General features: G+C 41.5%; 1 protein-coding gene across 1 annotated transcript in view; it reads right to left on the reverse strand.

Annotated features, from left to right (window-relative positions):
- LOC125880086 (protein phosphatase 1 regulatory subunit 29) overlaps positions 1 to 21425 on the reverse strand; it is a 98861-nt gene that overhangs the window by 63772 nt on the left and 13664 nt on the right. The window contains exon 2 of the mRNA XM_049562361.1: positions 5186 to 5387. The gene's annotated coding sequence lies outside the window, so the exon portion shown is untranslated. The remainder of the gene's footprint in view (positions 1 to 5185; positions 5388 to 21425) is intronic.

Here is a 21425-nt window from a genome sequence, read left to right on the forward strand (position 1 = left end):
AAGTGACTGATAACAAGATCTGTATAATGGATTGTAAAGAAATTCGTCAGGTTTTTATTTTGTAGACAATCAATCTGTATTTATAGCATGATAGGATGACAGCACAATGATGTGTGTGGTATCATTGGAAAGCTCTATTCCTGCACTTTCATGTGATATGTGTGGCATTTCTGTGCGAGCCTGCGTTCGCGAGTAATCCATCCAAGAGTAATGTGTGTGCAGAGCTGTATGAAAGCTCTGTTATACATGATTTTAGTGTAACTTTATCATTTTTTTTAATTTGCAGAGACTCCGCCCTCACAGCCTGCAGGTGAAGTCAGGACTTTATAAAAAGGTAGCGACCAGATGCCAGACCATAAACAGGCCACATCCTACGAGCTACAAAAAACACAGCCAAGCAGACAAAGCTCGATCTAAAACAAGAACACACCTGGGCTTGACTTTAACTTTCGCTGACCATACTGTTTGCAAACAGTAACTGACAATTCCTGCATAGTATACCTTTCAGAAATGTAGTCTTTACATGTATTAACTTCCTTAGACTACTTTGAGCATCAATGCAAAGCTTGTTAACTGCTTGCTAAAGGATTGCAGTGTAGAATTACAGGAGTACTACTTTCCTTCAGGTTTAATTAGACCAAAGGGTACTATGACAGACACTAGCACCACAAATATCAAATTTGCTGTTGGGACTTGGATAAACCTTTCAGAATGCCACATTATGTTACATGCCAAGATGTAGATATTAGATTAGATGAATTCCAAACTGGACTAATTTTTCATGGCTAAAGCTGGAAGGCACCACCAGTTTAAGAGTTACATCCAGTTACATCCTTACGGACACTGCTGTTTCTGGAAATGTTGCCACCGATATCACCTTCAACAACTGAGACCCCTGCAACATTCAAACCTCTTCTCCTGTCTTCTCAATTTCCTGCCTTGTTTGTTTGTCAAAACAACGGGCTCATCCCTCCAAGAAACAATAGTGCGTAAAACATCTGAATCATGCCAATTTAAGGCAGCACAGCCAACATGGGACTGGAAGGAGTCATATGCAAACACCTGAAGTGTTAATGGAATAATAACAAGACTGGTAATGACATTGCGATATTAGAGTGACAGGCTTAATTTCTTCTTCAGTCTCATCGAGTAAGTCAATAATTGCCTCCTTTAATAGCCTATAACGGTTAATAGTTCTCTGTTGGTTAACTGAAACAATGCTAATGTCTAAATATTCTCTCCTTACCACGCCGGGAATGATGTCAGTGCCTTTGGCTCACTGCGATCATCACTACAAAAGTCATTTTATACTACATGCATCATGTCTCTTTTATACCCCTGTATCACCTAGAAAGCCAGCGTTTAATATAACTTAGCCTTGATTTTTGTGTATAATACGCACCCTTTAAAAGACTTGTTTTGCTTTAAAAATGGGTCAGTTTGGTCTTGAAATACAAACTAATTAGTTCCATTGAATATACAAGAAAGACAAGGATGCACTCTGTCACCAAGTACTGGGCACAGTGTTGTTGGTTTGTGAATCAGACGCCGTTTTATGTTTCGCTCTGCTGTTGGGTCCACAAAAGCATTGGAAACTTTTATCGGTTCTTCTGTCAGACTCAAAAGCTCTATAAGGGGCCCCCAGAGGCCATTCTGCTTCTATACCCATCCGAACCAAAGTGATTTGAAATGACTGACTAACTGACAGTGCCGTCCTCGGAGGGTTTTACCAGTGGGCTAAAAAGCCTTCAGATATAAAAGGAAAGGGACTTACTCATATGGGCAATTATATCACTGTCTGATGTAACAGTGTGATGAACCATACACATTTTCACAGGGTTACAGTTGCTTATTTAGCAGGTCACGGCTGATTATATAGGAAGCATGCATGCACATGTGCCCAGAGACTAATGTCTGATTTCTTCATGTGGTCTTTGTGTATACATTGCAGTATTAGCAGTTCCAATTTATATGCTTGTTTATCTGCCTCCTTGGGTTTTCACAAACTTACCAATCCTGTTACTGTATTCTTAAATTTTAATAGTTGGCTTTGGTCCCTTTTCCCTTTTAACTATGTTTTGTTGTACTAGAACGCGGGCTAGCATCTTAGCCCTTTAACTAGTGAACTCTGCTGACTCCCAAAAGCTGATGTAATGAGGACTGTCAATGTTTTACACAAGATGAACTCTAGCCCAGCCACTACAAGAATATGACATTATAGATTTTTGCAAACCCAAATATGTTACATTTGCACATTTCATACGTATCACACCAGAATTTCTGAAATCACATAATATATAAGCTGACTTTTGTCATTGGGAGGTGGAAGATTCAGATTTAAACAACTTTATCAATCTCACCAGGGACAATTTGTTTCACGCATACTACATAACATAACTTACATCAACATGTAGACACATGAATAGATGAGTAATGAAGAAAAAACAGAAATAAAAAATTTGCCAAGCAGTTCAGTGGAGTAAAGGAATCTATTAATAATAAAAAGTTAATAGACTGATTATCAATTAAAGAAATACAATTAAAACAAAAACTAACAGAGAATTTCAAAGACAAATTGCAAAGGGAAAAACTGAATACTGGTTACTAAGCAGGTAAAGTGTAATGATGCCTTGACGACAACAGAGAAAATTCGCTGTCAAGAACATATCCAGAGGAAGCTAAAAAAGTTCTGGCTTTCTAGAGGATTTGTTGATTGCAAAAAACAGTCATGTACCGTTGTGTCACTCCTGTGATCTTAGAGCAGATGTTAACAATGCTGTTTAGACTGTCTTTCCATGTGAGGCCGTGAAACCAGCAAGGGATGGTGGATGGTGTGTTACCTATAGGCAAGACACCACCAAGCTGCAGACCACTGGAGACCACTTTTTGAAACCAACAAACAACAACACTGGGGTGTTTTCTGCAACCTTTTGTAGCATTCCCACTGGTATTTGTTGCACTGCAGCCAAGCTGTAAACCACTGCAGACCACTGTTCAAAACCAACAAACAACACCAGCTGTTTTTCAGGGGAGTCTTTGCAGCATTTCCGCTGAGAGTCGGTGTTCCTAGCAACACATCACAACATTTCCCAGTGGTGTTTGAGCCACCAAACTTGGGTGTTCATCACCAAGCTGACCTTACTTTTCCAGCAGCTTCTGTGATACCAAACATGGCTGTCTTAAGCCAAAACATTATCTTTTCCTAACCATAACCAAATGATTTTTGTGCCTAAACCTAACCACACCTTCACCACAGAGTTGTTGAGAAATGTTTCAGTGTATCCTCTACAAAGTAATGTACAGATGTAACCTAGCATATTACAAACATGTTTTCCTGCGACTGGGTTGAATAAACAACTTTAACCTTATTTGATGATGTCCACATTTGAGCCATCCCTGCATCACAACTGAGGATTTGTTTTGTAAGAAGGAAGAATGAGCTGTTTCTGTGATTTAAGGGTTTCCCCCGTAAGGAGACAACACTGGGCCTAGCAGAGAGGTTCACAGCGACTGGTGGTGCATGCGAGGACACTGTCGTCATGCCCACAGAGACTGTGAGTGTTTGCTGAAATGATTGTGCGCCACACACAATGTTTGCTTTAAACCATGTCTGACATTGAGGGACAGGGATCATTGTGTGCACATTATTATGCTCGAAAAGAGACACCAGAGTGAGAGGTTATAAATAATGAGTGACTAAGAGGTGGGCAGTATGGATGAGCAATACCATTTATGTCATTTTCTTTTTCATTCTTTTTTTTTTTTTTTTTGTCTAAGCCATACTGGTCCTCTTGTTTTTTAACACTTTGAGTCCTAAGCAAATTGGCTTGATATATTTCAAAAACATGGGAAGAAGGTAATGAGCAACGAAGGAGGAAACGGACCCAAAAATTTGCATGAAATTAGTAAAAAGAAAATTAAAAACAAGAAAATTAGAAAAAATGAGTTAAAAACAAACAAGAAAATGACCTTGAAAAAGTTCCTAAAACTGATTTTTAAAAATTCTGGAACATAATTTTAAAATGTAATAATATTAATAATAACCCTTTTTTTCAATAGAATTTTCTGAATCTATTAATGTTTTTGCAGTTTGAGGGACATTTCTTACCAAGTTGCTCATTGCCTTTTTTTCCCATGTTTGTGAAAGAAATCGCAACAATTTGCTCATAGTTTAAAGGTTTAAATAAATGCAAAAGGTGTCAGAAAAGCAGCACAAGAAAAGTGATGTCGCTTCTGGTTTTAAAGGGCTGAGAAACTAATACTTTGAAAGTACAAGTCAGGATTTGAAGTATCAATGCTTGTATATGCTTAAAAATAATACAGTGCAGTGCATCGATGTGCACACTTTCACCAACGATAGAAGTGCTCAAACTCACACATGTTTTTCATCCTTTCTTTTTTTTGATGCCATTGTCAGGGACACTGAGTCTGTTCTTGGCAATAGCAATTATCATAATGACTAATGATCACTACAAAATGGTGCAAAAACTTCATTTCAGGAACACGACGGTGGCAGTGGAGTTCACTCTGCATTACTGTCTCCTTAGAGTAGCAAGATTTTCCTCAACGCTAGCACAGTAGGCGGGAGGGGAACGGAGACGAAATAATTACAACAATTACTTCTTTTACTTTATCTGTGCCTGACACACACAGCACACTTGCATATGCACGCACAGACGGAATATAATAGCTGTGGTAAGTGAAGTGCTGTCAGCACTAATGGCAGTGTTGCCAGTAAAATAAGTGCAATAAAAGCAGGGGAGATGGCATAATATATACCTGTGAAGACACTAACTAATGCTTTCACCCCAGTATGCCAAGAGCTTCACACATACTCGCACACTGCACATGCACTTGTAACATACATGACACACACGTGCAAATACACACACGGCCGAGAAGATTCAGGCTGTTGTGTTTAACAGTGAGGTTGTGTCAGTTTGTGTCGCTGCATAAACATGAGAATACATCATCGCTCCTGTGTGCGTGTGACACTACAGCCACATTAAGGTCAGACATGTTGGAGTGATTCTTGGGAAATCACTCAGAGTCACACACATGCACCAACTGATGTAAAGAAACGTAAATGTGAGGCTATCACCCATACAAAGGAGTCCATGTTTAAAGATGAGACACTGAGAAACCTCATCTTAATACACACACACAAAAAAAGAGAATATCTAACCTGTTTGCTTTCGTCGTTGCCTCTTCTCAAAGAGCACTCCTGTCTCACTGTGGTCACTCTGCTGTGTGTCCTTTGTGAAAACTTTCTGGTGAGGGAAGGTAAGGTTGGAAGGTGGTTGAGTTGGTATTTTTCCTCCTCTTGTACTCGGTCCAGGTCCTTGGTTGTTATGCCAAGGTAACAGGAAACAAAACTGGGCCTGGGGCTGAAATAAAGAAGAATACAAATGAAACGAGCCATTAAAGTGGAAAAAATAGAATAAATTAACATCACTGGTATGTTTTTATTTTTTTAAATCAGTCTTTTATTATTTAATTTGCATTTATTTATCTAATTTCATGTAGAGTACTAAGCTCTACCAAGCTCAGTGAAATGATTATGTACAAGTGCTTTGTAAGGACGGGGCACCAGGACATCAGGCGGAATCGTTCATTGAGTCTTAAAGATTGTTTTCACTCGCTTCTGCAGCAGCAGCTCTTTTCATTCATAAATCTGATCTGATCAGCTCTGATCAGATTGACAGATCAATGATCCACCCTCTGACTCAAACTCCACAAACTGCTGCTGAGGAAAAAAAAAAAAAAAAAGAACTTGTGAAGAGTTCCGCCTACGCTGCGTTCACAGACTTGCAAAAAATTTGAAATTTAGAGAGGGCACACAGAATGATACAAAGGGACACACACACACGCACACAAGGTTTGCTGCCCAAGAGTATGTAGCTTCAGTATTGTGAGTTATTTGCAAGTGAAACAGGATATGCAGGCAGGATGTGATGTTGGCAGGAATTTGATTTTGATGGTTTAAAAATGGTTCAAAAACAAACAGGATCGCACTATCCGCCTGTGAGTGAGACAAAGTCGTTGTATGCTCCATGTAGCTGCTGAAGCAGTCCACTGTAAGATGCCTTGTGTATAATCTAGAGCTGCCACAAATACCAGTTAAGTCTAGCCAGCTGCCTGTAGCCACAGTGTTTTGGGGAACTGAAAACACATGCTGACATTTGCTGTTGCTTGTTAGCTTGTATCTTAGCTCAGTGTGGCTAATGGTTGCTAACTGATTGATGGGTTGATGGATGTCATGGTATTATTGGTTGGAATCTGTTGGTACTAGCTTATAAGCACAGGTCATATTTTGTTTTACAGAAAGAAAACATGATTTGAATTTGATAAGAATTCAAAGACATTGATTTTTGTTTAGCATATATTGTTGAACAGGTGCAGCATATGATAAGGGACGTGATCTAAAGGGGTAAAAAAGGCATTTTTCCTTTCATCTCAACTTTGATTGTCGATGGTATATTTAGTGTAAAGAGAAACACCTTCTGGAAAATATATATATATTTAATGAAGACGAATACCAAAATGTGGCTGTAAATAATGCATCACTCAGCACTAAAGGATTTCAAAAGAAAATGGAAAGGCAGGGGAGTGGCAACTTGAGTTGAGACTACAGTCAGACGGGGAGAAGAAGGTGAGAAAGGAAGAGCGGAGAGAGAGAGAGAAGGAGAGGGGGAGACAGGGAGAGTGGCTTTTCAGAAGCATACTGATTTTTCTCTGCATTGAGACCGTAAAGAAATGCGCAATGGACCCATGGCAAGCATGAGAAATAATACGGCTGAGAGCAAAGAAGGAAGCAACAGAGGAAGAATCTATCTATCTATCTATCTATCTATCTACCTATCTATCTGTCCCATCTTCTTCTCCTACTCACTTTCTCTCACTTCATTTCAGCTGCTGCGGTTCACTTAAATTAACATTACCAGTGCAGACAAGCAGGATAACAATAATGATGACAATAATGGCTGATGATGCATCAGAAGGGTACAAGGTGACAGATAGCTGGGTCTGTAAGTGGTACTATATATAATGAGATGCTACCTATCTTCCTGTTTCGGTCGCAGAGCAGGACACCTGTCACATCACACCTCAAGCCGTCAGTACACAACACACTGCCTATCTATGAATAATTTGTGCAAATAACTGTCAGAGAAACTGACATACACAGCTCCCCTTTTTCTCTCTGCCGCTCTTTATCTGTCCCTTTCTCTCTTCCTCTCTCGCTCCCTCTCCTTCCGGCACTTTCACCCTCGCCCTGATACACACACACACACACACACACACACACACACACACACACACACACACACACACACACACACAAGCATAGACATACCCACACAGACAACCTAAATCAGTTAGGGAGAGCCCGGCCGGCTGCCCCAAAGTGAGCTGAGCGTGACATCTCATTTTCAGCAGTAATACTGGGCTGATCCTGCTCCTCCCTTACAAGTTAAATGGAGAAGGAGCGCTGCATTACACTTGATCATGACTAGGCACTCTAAGTAGCCGTATGCATGTAACTGCATGCAAAAGGACTCATAAAAATGCATGCATGCTGAGGAAAACACACATCCTATGAGGGAAATATACAAGCGACACATAGAGCATGTTCTGTATGCACCCTGCAGACACTCAAACAAACATATTGCAATGCAGGCACACAAACGCACCACGATGTCGAGCATACTACCAAAACAGATTACAAGTGTCTCCCCACTGTGCTCACACAACAAAAAAAGTTGAAACTAAAGAAATTCCAGGATAAAAAAAGACACAGAATCAGACCTCGCCGCATGTTCCAGTGTTGTGTCTTTGCTCAGCAAAATAAACTTCACCAGAATCAAAGCACTGATTAAATTGGAGCACACTTGAGGCCTACTTGTTTGTATTTGTTTATCCCAAGACTTCATATGAATACACATTATAAAAAAGGATGTCATTTCATCTCATTCATCAGAAATGCTGTATAATAACACTCATAAATGTTATTTTTTAAGGATATGTTTTAAAAGCAGGCCAGCCCGGTGTGTCCAGAACAGGGGGCAAAATAGATTTCCTAGGGAAGTTTCATCTTAAAGGACCATACTAGGCCTGTCAGTTGAGCTCCAAATAAACATTGCCTGAATGTACTGCACATTCACGCTTGAACCGTTTCCATTTTCGAAACTCCCAGAGTTTTCCTCCGGGGACTCCCTCGGGTCAAACTGTCATCTCTCCACCCAAGATGTTGAAATCTAATGGCCAGATTTACATTCAATTTGCTGGGGATATTTACGCTCCCCGGAGGATGAAGTCTAACATTTTGGGTGAACCCTTTCACCTTTAATGCCGAGGCAGCAATTTCCAGCTGTGCACATGAAATCTGTTCTGAATCTGCCGAGAAATTACTGCACACATGTATGCACTCCAGAGAATAAAACTTTTACTCTTTGATTTATGACCACATGGGCTCCCAGGTAGCGACACGGTCAAGAAAAACTTTAGTTTTTAACCCTAATGATGCAGCTCCAAGAACAGCAAATATGTTTTAACAGTAACACAACAGGCTTTATATTTCTGGTCTTTATTCTCTCACAGTTATGAATGTGATGGCCCCAGACTCGCACTTTATCATTATGTGTTGCTCCCTCACCAGGCAATGGCTTAGTGTGTTTTCTATCTAGTCTCAATGGCATTCTCAATAATGGATGGACACCATGTCTGGCTACTCTCTCAGCTTCCAGTATGTATTTATAACAACCAGATTCTGTAGACGCAAAACACATCAGTGTCGAGACAAAGAACAATGCATCACACTCTGAAAACCATGCTTACCGGAGGGCAAAAAAAATCCCACAATATGCAACCATGGACTGACAAAATGCCTGTAGCTAGCTAAGAACATTAGATTTCAGCATGTCAAAAGATTGTTTTAGCACTCTGTGTCTCCCAGAGAGGACACAGTATCTTGACAAACAGTATTTTCAGTCTATCTCAGTGTCCCTTCTCCTTACCTCAGTTATCTTAAAGAAATGATCCCACTGAATGGCAAGTGTGACTATTACCACTACTATTTGATTTGATTTGAATCACCAGGTAAGATCATCATTTAACCATGTAAAGATCAAAACAAGGCCTTGCACAGTTCAGTTAGCTTCAACCTCTAACGTTTGTCTGTGGCCTAAATAGCAAAAATGTTTGCTGCACATGTAGCGTTAGCAGAGGTGTGGACTCAAGTCTTAAATTTAACGACTTCAGACTCAACAAACTCAGAAAATACTTGCAACTTGAGTCGCACTTTCACACTAACAACTCATGACTTCACACTGACTTGCACCTTTTAACTTGAAAATACTTGGTACCTTCCTCCAAGCCCAAAGATTTAAAAGTATGTCATTTCCTGAATCAACTCACATCAACGCTTTCCACTTTATTTGAAACAATCTGACAGCATCCAGTGAAGCAACAGGAGAGAACCATGAAGACCTAACACTGCAAAACTGAGTGCCAGCTGGAAAAAAAAAGATAATACCAAAGTGCAGAAAATTGGATTTTTTTATGATATTTCCTGCTTTAAGTACTAACCTCTTGTGTCATTGCAGTTTCCTGTGTTTTCCAACCTTTCACTAATCACACCTGCTGCCACTTACTCACCTGTCCCTGATTACCCTTGTGTGTATATACACCCACTAGCACCTCATGTCTCTGCCAGTTTGTGTTTGTTCATTTGTGTTATCTGTCTGTTTTATTCGCTTTTTTTGGATTCCTTGTTTGTGTATTACCTTTTTGGACTGAAGTAAAGACGTTAACCTTAATCTGCCTCCTGTGTGTCCTCAGCATTTAGGTCTGAGTTTTCACCTATGTTACACCTATGTGGTGGTCATTAAAATCAAACTGCAGTATGCAAATTGAGTGGATCAAAAATTAGAGACAGAGATGCAACAACTTCCCTCTTCATTCAACATTTAGAGTTGCACAAAAAAAGATGACCCAGGGTTAATAGTAACATATAGTTAGGAAGCTAATGCTAAGCTAACATTAGCTTAACAGCTGAGTAACTTTTATACAGACTTGTTTTACACCATTTAAAAGCAATTTTTAAAATTGCATTGCACGTGGTGAAGAGAGCATTATGACTTGTTTAGGATTTGAAACTCAAAGTTTAGGACTTTGGACTTGACTCAGTACTTCAGTGCAAAGACTGGAGACTTGCTTGTGACTTACGAAACAACAATTTAGTCCAATCCCTGGATGTTACGCATACTGAGTGTCAGAATCTTACTGCTTTCCCCTATCTTCCTGCTGATGCCTCACATCTTCCTGCTTAAAAGCTCAGTTTTTACGGTTTGGCAGCTTATTAAAACTTATTTCAGGCTTCCATACATGTTGGTAGAGCATCTGACCACACAGCAGCTTTTAGACATTGTTTGTGTTGTTTACAAGCAGACGCAAGTGACAAGGATGCACCTGAACACAGTACAAAGTCAATGGAAAGCGATGGGTTGTTTTCCCCTCCGGTGGAGGCGGGACTTAAATGCACTCTGTCTCTTCTGAGACACAATCAAACATGCTACACTTCACTTTTACAACTTTAGTTGGACACTAGCTTGAACAACATGAGCCCCCAAGGAACATGGAGCCGGTTGGCTATTATGGCTTCCATTTTCTGAAGCGACACCTGTGCGACGATTCACTTCGATAGTTAATATTCTTCCTTCTGATTTCTCCCTCTCTTTCAGCTGTCCCTCTCCTTCTCAATCTTTCCCTACCTCTCCCACTCATAATTACATCAAAGAGAAGCAGCTGCTGACACAATAAGAGGAAGTGAGTCAGTCTTTTTTTTTTCTCTGTTCAGCTGTACACACACACACACACACACACACACACAAATACACACACATACAAACAGAAGTCTTACTCATAGCTAGGTGCAGTCAGCATTTTCATAGCCTCCACACCTTCTCATGGGTCCATGGGTGGGTTACGCAAAAAGTTACAGAATCTCCTGTGTGGGTGGCTGTGTCTCTGGGTTTGCACATGTGTAATTACAGCATTTCATCAAGGTGAAGACAGAAAAAAGAAAAAGAAGTGCCAAGAGAAGAGTCAAGATGCAAGTAAATGTGAGGTGAACACGAAGCAAAGGAAGAGAAAGATGAAAATGAGAAAAGGAGTCATCGCAGGCGGTTAGACTGATTAAAAAGAGACGGAAGGTGGGATTGCAAATGTGGTGTTTGTGCAATGTGCAGTGGAATAGAGTCCATGGGCATGCATATTTACACCTCGTTAGTCTGACAGGCCTGTTGTGTCAAGACCAATGAATGGCCAACGTGACAGTACTCTGAACTTCAGCCCTAACTGCAGCTCAGAGCAGCAATTAAACAGAAAATGAATGTCAGAGCTAACTAATCAAAGCATCATTTACAGTAAAATAATCCTTTAAATATTCAGTCCTGTCACAACTACTGTTTTAAATGGCCCTTGGAGCGACTGGTTGAATGTTCGGCCTGTCAAAGCCAAAAAGACAAGCAACTGGGAAATTGTTTTAACAGCTGCTTGTCTACATATCCAGTGTTTTAATGGACCATCGATGTCAAGGGTGTGAGTTGGAGTAATAATATTAATTCTATAAAAAAAAAAAAAAAAAAAAAAAAAAGAACAGCGCTTCAACTAATGCATTACAAGTTCACTCACCTCCAACTCACTGTGTAGAGTTACAGTCCATAATACACAAGTGTGTCCATCCACAGTTTCATTGAAATTTGGCCTCTTTCCTTTGATTTTTTTTTTCTTTTTATATAACATTGAGCATGAGATTCTATTTCATGCATGGATCTATCACAGAATATAGTAATTTTATGGATCATTTAAGAAACCAAATCTGATTTTACGACTAAAAGTCTCCCTCCAGACATGTTTTAAAGTATGTAAAGATACTCTGCTATGATTAATATTTTCTTTAACATGGTTTTCTGGCTGCTTGTGGTAAGTTTCGCTTTCTACTTTCTCCTGGGTTGGCAAAGCGTTAAGTTGACCATTTAAAATGGCTGGTGTTAGCGTTAGAAAAAACATCAGAGAGATTCAGCCCTACATGTTTGAGCCTCAGTAACACCCAGACTTAGATTAGGAGTTTGTTGTGCAAAAATTTTTATAAAAGATTAGCAGGTGCATCAGAATTGTAAGGGTAGTTTGCACCTGGTACGTTTGAACGTCAGATTTCAGGGAAGTGCACAAGCATAGCCCCTTCAGTAGAGGAATGTGAAAACACCACTTGACAAGTCTTCAAGGTCAATCATTTTAGGGGACATAAGCAGAAGAAAAACACATTTTTGAGGGAAGAGGGACTTTAAGATTGTCTACTATTTGACACAGGCCACATGGGTGGTAGTGTGTTTCCAACTGAGTTTTGACAGGCCGGTCCGAGTCAAAAGTTCAGGATAGATTTTTATTGCCAGTCCATCCCTAATCGCTCTGTGCCTCTGACATCTTTATCTTTAAACCCCACATACTGCTCACTTCAGCAGTCTCACACAGAGCGACACAAAGTCTTCTGCGTACTTATGCTTCCCCCTCACAGCATGGAATAGAGTGAGAGTTTGAGGGAGAAAAAGGGGAGTAATTAGAGGGGAGGAAACAGCACCATGTATGGTCAAGCTCACATCTAAAATGGACACCAGTGTGCTCCAGGCTCTGCTATTACCTCTACAGCCTGCCGGCCTCGTGGGTGAAATGAACGCAATTTTTCTTTGCATTGTCGTCTAAAAACCTTATGAGTAATCTTATGAGTCTGCATCGTCAGCTGTATGTTTCCAGCCTCTTATGTCTGCTATGCTTTATTGCACTTGACTTTCTAATTTCAGAGAAATAACTTATTGTGCATGAGAAAACGTTGACCTCTCCATCTGTATCTTAGCATGCAAACATCTCTTAATTATCTTGACACAATGCCTATGAAATGGGAGACATGCAAGCTTGTGATCTCACTGTATGTGCTTTCTTGGTGCGTTGAAAGAGCAATGAAAGATACCTAATTATCCCTGAAATGCTTCCTAGCACTTTGCTGCATACAAATGTATAATATAATCCGTACTCAGCAGGCAAATAATGCAGGAGGAAATCTCCTTTACACATGGATAAATAAAATCAGTCAGTTGCGTAGTGTTCATCTGGACAATTCCCATTTGTAATTTGATTATGCAAACATCCGATTATAATTCCTCATGCTGCATGATCTTTGTGAGATCAACGGGACAAGAAGACAATTCAGATTGAATCATGTATTGGAAATATAATGCATATGCTTCTTCTTATAGCATGCTTTGAAAAAGACCCTGCGTAGAGTGTCCAGTTTGCTATGTTCAAAATGAACACTACATACAGTATGTAATGATGCTTTCACCAAATCTGTTCTATCAAATTTCATAGGTCTTAGGGGGCCATGGCCACCCTGATACAACTGGGCCCTCTGGCAAAAAAATTTGTGGAGGACAACATTACTGTATTCAAGAGATTGTAGCACATTCACTTTTTAAACTAGTGTAAAAGGTAGTGTTTGTGACACTAGACAACCCAGGGCAAAAATTGGAACCAACCATGTTAGCATAGCTTGTTAGCAAGGGGGAGCAAATGTTGGTGAGGGAACAACTGGCATGGCCATTTTTAAAGGGGCCCCTTGAACTCTTATCTCAAGATATCTGAATAAAAATGGTTCTATGGGTACCAACAAGTCTCCCCTAAACACGAGAAGGCTTGTACCCACTAAGTGTTTTGTTCCTTATAACCATAATTGTTATTTACTTCAAATCAAAGCTTATTGTCTTTTGAAGGAAAAGGACAGCCAGCCTCTTTAAAGAATAATGAATGGCTTAACATGTTACATGTCACGCTAAAAGAGGATTGTTGTGCAAATCAAAATGTTAACTGTACAGGTATTAGTCCAGTGGTTGTGAAATGGTGTGCCGTGGAAGACTGATGAGCCATGATGCCAATCCAGGTGAACTCCAGGGGATTTTTCTTGATAACGACTTATAAAGTTTTTAACTCTTAGCATAGCATATCTGCACTGCCTTCTGCAGCACTTTGAGATTTGTTTTTATGTCAAGCATTACAAATAAAATGTAATTATTATTAATAATAATAACTGCAATATTTAACTGAGCCTATACAAAAATCGTATTAATTATTTTTTAATTGATTGTATCAGTTGTGGACATGTTGTGCACACCCATTTCCTAATTAATTTAATCAAATTACTTAGTACTTAAATAACTTCATGAGGAACCTTTTTGTCACTGTTCGCATGTGGGAATTGTTAGTGTGTAACACATCAAAAGCCCTGATGGGCAGCCAGTGTGAGTGATGATAACATTTGGACTGTGAGTGGGACAGTGGATAGCTTTATTGTACAGAGCACAGCACAACAAAGCAGCAGCGAAGAATCAGTATAACAAAAGCTACCTGTCTTTTCTTATTTCTATTGTCTTATGTTGTGATGAGAGTGATAACGCAACTTATAGAAACTATTGTGCGCAGATATAAATGCAGGTGTGCCTTGAAAACATCTGCATTAGTTAATGCACATCAGACAGCAATATCAACTGTAAAATAAGAAACCAAAGTATATCAGCATGTGAGTGCTGAACTCTTATATCTGCATTGTTTTCAACTTGCCTAAATACTTCAACAGCATAATAGAAGTCCTGAGATTTAATTATGGCTTTTGGTTTCATAGTGGACTGTTAGGTTTCATTTTCTCCACCTTCTCTCAGCACTCCTGCAGTATCTTTTCAGTTGTTTGATTTCCTGATTTCTCCATGGGGGTGTAGGTTTTGTTCTAATTGTTTTGATTAAAAGTGGAGCCACTGAGTCCAGCGTTGACTTGAGTTTGTTGTTAAAATTGTCCACAATAAAATCACAGGGTGCTGGTAAAATCTCTGCAGGAGTGCTCTGTAAAATCTGGATAAAATTTGCAGCCACTTCAGAAGTTAGGTAGCGTTTCCTCACTGTTCTCACCGGGGCCTCCTGTTGGTTAAAACTGGTGATGTTAAAAAACACACAAAAGTGGTCGGACACAGCCAGATCCACAACAGAGGACACACCCACGGACAGGCCATAGGTTATGACCAGGTCCAGGGTGTGCCCTCTGCTGTGGGTCGGCTGCATGATATGTTGTTTAAAATCTAAACAGTTAACGGTCCGAGGTGTTGTCAATGTGTAGATTAAAGTCACCAGTTATTAAAATCCTGTTGTAGGTGGAGTGAATGATTGATAATAATTCAGAGAAATCACTGATAAAAGAAGTGGAGTACTGGGGTGGTCTGTAAACCGTTATGCAAAGGATACGAGGGCTGCTAAAAACAAAGGCATGATGCTCAAATGACGTGTAACTGCTAAAAGAAATTTCATTTGAGGACATTGTGGTTTTTGTTACTGATGCAGTTACGCCTCCTCTTTTACCTCCCCTAATAGAATATAAAAAGTTAAAATTTGGTGGGGAAGCCTCAGTGAGAACAACAGGTGCGTCGGTGCCAAGCCATGTCTCTGTCAGGAGAATACTGTCCAGGTTATTGTCTAAAATTAAATCATTTATGATAAAAGATTTGTTTAAAAGGGAGCGCACATTCAGCACTGCCATTTAAATGTTTGTGCTGAACGTGTGCTCTTCATGACTTTTCAAATGGATGTTAAAAACACGGTTAGGTCTAAAAACATTCCTGGGTTTCAGCTTTCTAAGTGTAATGATAGTTTTTATGGTGTGAACGTCCTGTGTTTCCGGTTGCAGAGAAGGTGCTACTGAGGTATAAGTGTGTGTGGTGCAATGTGTAATGGAGGAGGGTGGAGGTGGGTGAGCAGTGAGTCAGGAGGTGGCTGTGGTGCAGGATTGGACGGTCAGGTCAGTGTTGACTGATAAAAGCCGTGATCCCTCCTGGTTTGGGTGGAGGCCGTCCCATTTAAAAAGGTGGGGTCTGTTTAAAAATGCTATAAAATCGTCCACAAAAGGGATACTTTTGGACAAGCAGTATCCCTTCAGCCACAGATTCAGCTGACAAAGGCGGCTGGTGGTGACGTCACCATAACGAGGTGGGGGAAGCGGGCCGGAAATAATTAGCCGCTTCCCTGTGTCCAGCAGGCGGTCCACCAGGGAGATGAAGTCCTGCTTGTGGACCTCTGACTGCTGGTTCCTGAGGTCGTTGATACCGGCCTCCAGGACCAGCGTGGAGGCCGAGCTGTGCCGTGCAGTCAGCTGGAGGGCGAAGGATGCAGCCTCACTGACACGGGCACCAGGGTGGCAGAAGGTGCAGCTGTTGTGCACTTCCACGTGCCTGACCATGGAGGTCCCGATCACTAGCACAGAGGGGGTGCGCTGCTCCCAAGTGTGTGCCTCCGACTGCCTGGCGGTTCGACGGTGACGGGATGGAGCCCGATGTTTGTGGCGCCGGGCCACGGTTCCTCCTGACTGGGATGGAGGGGAGGGGTCAGGCTGGACAAGCAGATGCCGATTCCTGGATTGGTGAGAGCCACGGCCAGCTGGATGTAGGCCTACAGGTTCAACAGGCGAGCTGGACGAAGCATCCACGGGATGGAAGTCCTGCAGGCTTAGGATGTCATACCTGTTATCTAGCGGCAGCTCCAGAGGCGGAGGAGGAGGAGATGGACGAGCCCCAGAGCCCCTGGCTGCCACCGACCAGAGTTCCCTCGGCTTGAGTGGAGTTGAGCTCACCGGTGCTCCCGCTCCACCCTCCTTGATGAAGCACTGCAGCTCCACGGGGCGAAGGCAGGAGGTGGAGAGTGCCCATGATTTGGGCTTGGCTCCCTGGCGGTGCCAGCGGGACTCGGCTAGTGCTGGTGTCGGAGTTCCGGTGGTTATGGAGTCGGTCCACGGCAGGGTGGTGTTGTTCGTGGCCATCATGCTCCGGTCACCAGCGCCGGATGCTGTCAGGTGAGCAATATGTTTCGCCTGGGTCGTGGCGACGGTGGTAAAATCCAGGAGGATCTTTTCCCTCTCCTTGAGGTTGGCCTGCAGTCCAGAGATGCTCTCCCTCAGTTTTGACAGGGTTGGGAGCCAGGACTCCGCCAACATACCTGCGGCCTGTGCTGGAGATCCGTTCCCCGGGACACAGTATCAACACACGGAGGTGAGTTAAAATTTTTACCCTCGGTCGTGGGGCCGAAATGTCCAAGAGGACCATCCCCAATTTTAAGGGGGCAGTCCGCTTCAGGTGGTGAGTTGAAGGTCTCCCACAGTTAAACGATTTTTAAAAATTGGCGTCTCGCTAATGCGGTTTGGCTGGCGACTTCCGCGTTCACTTCTGCGGTAGTCTATGATCCGTGACAACCACAGGCCCGATGGCTTAAAACCTTAGTCCATGTTTAAAAAGTACATACAATAAAAGCTGAGAGCAAGTGGTTCGTTAATAGAAGAAGCGAGAAACTGGATTAAAAGCTGTGTTTTACCGGACCGAAGTGACGGGGAAACCAGTGATGCCATGCATGCACAAACAGGAAGCAGAAGCAAATCTTTTCACTTCATGAAAAGATTGTTGAGTAGCTCAGCTAATGTGAGAAACACTGACATTTTTATTCAGTTAAGAAATGTCTCCATATTTGTCCAAAATATCCAGATATTATTTGTGTGAGGCCAATTTGTGTTTTAAAAAATCCTGGGTGTGCCACTGGTTCAACATGCCAGAAGTGCACTCAACCCACTCAACAGCCCTTATAAAAAGTCAGTTGTTTATGTGTATCCATGCTCATAAAAAGGCCCTATGAGGCAAAACACCAAACACTACTTAAATGTCTTAATAAACACCCTGCAAGGCAGCTACTGAGGCAGCCAGCAAAGACAAAGGTTTAACAGTGTGAGGAGAGCAGGTGTGTGACTCAAGAACCGAGGTGATGTCACAAAGTCGGAGGAAGCAGGTGGGCCAAGCGGTTGAGAAGGAGCCCCCATCTGGTAAATGTGTCACTGTTGGTTAGATAACGATGCCAGAGGCTCAATAAAGCGTGAACCAGACATTCTGGAGAACTTTCTGTCCTTTTTCTGTACATTCCACAAACTCACTGTGTATACCACACAATCAGAGTTGGAATGAGGTCAATTTCATCGAGCAAACTGTCGGCATCACTGTTGTAAATTGTCACCAGAGGAGCAGTGTACCAAGAAACCTCAACATTACTCTAAGTCACCAACAACACTGCTAAATTAGCTTTCTCCATTTCTTTATAATTAGGGATCAGGGAGCTGGTGAACTGACAGTATGCCCGCTACTTTTTATTTGACTATACAGTACCACTGACAGAGCAGAAGGTCTGGAAAGGAGGGAGGAATGAAATTGAGCTTCTAACAAATACCGTCTATCTCCATTGCCCACCCATCTGTCTTTCTGTCTCTGTCTTTCCTTCAAGGCGCATGTGTCCTTAGTACTGCCAGGCAAAATCTGCCACTGAGGCTCCGAACTGCAAAGCTGCAGGCGGGTGAGACAGTAAGAGAGAGGGGGGGAAAGAGAGAAATGAAGCGACAGAGAGAAGGAGAGAGGGAATAGAAAGACAAAGAGAGCATCAGTGATAAAAAGTAAAGCGCCAAAAGATAAAAAACTTGACATCAGAGACTGCTGTAGACCCAGATTTTCCTAATGCTTGTCACGGACTGTGTAGCTTTCTGCATGCTTGTGTGTGTTTACTGTGTGCGTGTTTTTGCATGGACCCGTCCTTCCTCAAGGTGCTCTGCTGAATCATGAGTCTGATTCATGAAGAAACCCTTCAAGTTGTGCATTCGTGCATGATTGTAAGTACATGAAAAATAAAAGTGTGTCTGTGTGGATTTTAATGTATGTGCACCCGTGTGTGTTTAATGTGGGCGGGCCATTAACTGCCGGAGTGTCATGCATGCTGGGATGTGCCAAGAGCACAATTCAGCCTCCAACTGTGACCAGCAGTACTTTGGACATACACAGTACACACATGCAAACACAATAACACCCTCCCACCAATGAGAATAATCCCTGTGGCATAAATGAAACATTCTACCTCCAGAGATGTCCACGTCAGCTTTTGTCTCACTTCAGCACTGAGGAGTCTTTCTCTGTGTTGTAGTGGCTTGTTTACATTTATGCACCATTTTTTGGAGGTAAACAGGCTCGGTCTTCCATTTTAATCACAAGCCCTCCTCAGTACGCCGAGCTGCATTAGTAACCGTTTATCTTGTCAGCTTTGCCTATGGAGATAAACCAAAGGTTTTCGAGCCTGCCAACAGCCACAATGCAAGCCTATGTTTTAACCAAACCTTTGGCAGAGGGGTTTAGGTTTTGGACTGAGTTGTGGTGTTGCCACACTCTCTGGTAGAACACTGTGGATTAGAGGGAGAATGGGGACTTTGATAATCTTCCCCCCTGCCCCTTCTCTCTCAGTCTCTACCTCTCTTGGGTGATGAATGACAAATCTCTGAGGGGTGGGGATGCCGTCAGAATAATGTTAAGATAATGTCAGGGTGCTGTCAGGACAAGGTTTCATTGTTTGTTTTCTTCTTTTCTGTTTTTTTTTTTTTTCACACCAAATGAATAAACAAGCAAAGGGCATTATCAGGGTCTCATGTGGTACTGTAAGAGGCATCCACTCAAATATACTGTATGATGTCAGTGCTGGACAAAATGTGATCAACACATCACATAACACTCAGTTAAAATGTAAAAAATCTACATTTCTACAGGTCCAGTGTGAGAAACTGGAAATACAACATTATAAGTATGTTTTCTTGAGTGTAAAATCACCTGATAATAAGAATAGTGTGTTACCTGAGAATGAGTCGTCTATATCTACGTTGATATCTACGTTTTCATGTCAGCCGCTGTTAGTAAGCAGCCCCTCCACAACAAGCAGCATTGGAAAAACACTGTTTTGTAACGTGAATTTGCTTTATTCAGTGTTTCTGCTGGTTTAAATCACCGAGTCTGTTTGTTTTGGAGAGGAAGAGACCTCTGCAGATAATTTGGCTCCTGGTAAAAACCTCCTGAACATGTGGATCTTAAGTTATCAGAGAAAAAAAGCGGTGCTGGCAGCCCATGTGCAATGCATCAAACAGCATCAGAGAAACACTGATTTCTAACGTGAAGCTGCTTGGTCAGTGATTTTACCAGTTTAAATCACCCTGGATCTCGTTTATAAAACAGTACACAGGATTCATACTAAAAATGTATGTACGCACAAAAGCCAAAAATGGCATGCGCCTAAAAATATTCGACAATGTGTACAATCCGGCTTCCACCTCACCATCTGCCTCGCCAATTTCCTGTCTCCAAAATGGTCATTAGCATGGGTCAAAGTTTCTCCCATCAGGTCTGCTTTTATAGATCACAGCTTTTGCGTGCAAAGTGGTGTACGCCTCTTTTAGGCCTCGTTTTGTGCATATGCAATGTTGATGAATGAGATGCCAGGTCTGTTTGTTTTAGGGAGGGGGAGATCTCTGCAGATAATTTGGCTCCCGGTAAAAACCTCTTGCACATCTGGATCAGAAAAAAGGTGAGCCAACAGTAATCGGTGCCGGGCTAGTCAAACCGCATCGGAGAAACACTGATTTGTAACATGGAAGTGTTGTGTTCACTGTTTATACCAGCTTGAACTCCTAGTATGTTTATTTAGAAGAGGAAAAGACCCCTGTGGATGATTGAGCTCCTTGTAAAAAACCTCCTGAACAACAAACACTGAAGGAGTCCTAAATGGGAGTTCACACTTGGCACATGGGAGACATTTCATATGGTTGCAATTTGCACTCCTCACCACTAGATGCCACAAAATCCCATGATCCCTACACATTGACCCTTTAAAACACGTAAAAGTAGAAAACAAGATATTATTGTTTAGCCAGCCTACATTTTGAAGGTAATTAATGACAGCTAGCTTAACGTTAGTCTTGATGACTGGTCATTGTAATTCCTATACTCACAGTGTTCTGTACTCATTCAATGTAGGGTTATCAGTGGCCGATGGTAACAAGCTAAGAAGACAAAAAACATGAAAATTAGATACCAGGAGTCACATTCCCTCTAAGCCTCTGTGCCAAGCTAACATGTTATGGACTGGCCTGTCCACTGAATGCAGAGAGAGCAAACTGATGTAACACTTTACCAAGAAATTTGTCACTGCCTAATGCTGATAATTGTGCAGCCAACAACAAATCTTGCAAATAACAAAAGATGAATAATTATCTGTAATGATATTGTTTATAAAAAATAGAGAAATAATAATAATTTTTGGGACTTTAGGGTCTTGTCAGTTGCAAAGAGGGCCCTAATTCAAACCCCTGAACTCAAACATAATTATTGATTTTAAACTAAATTCAGATAAATACATGTTTTGATTCAGTTAGCTGTTAGTTTACTCTGCTATCTGTGTAGCTCCATGCATTCAAATCTGGAGACATTCTGGAGAATGCT

This window comes from Epinephelus fuscoguttatus, linkage group LG19, assembly GCF_011397635.1.
Source record: "Epinephelus fuscoguttatus linkage group LG19, E.fuscoguttatus.final_Chr_v1".
Classification (NCBI taxonomy): domain Eukaryota; kingdom Metazoa; phylum Chordata; class Actinopteri; order Perciformes; family Serranidae; genus Epinephelus; species Epinephelus fuscoguttatus.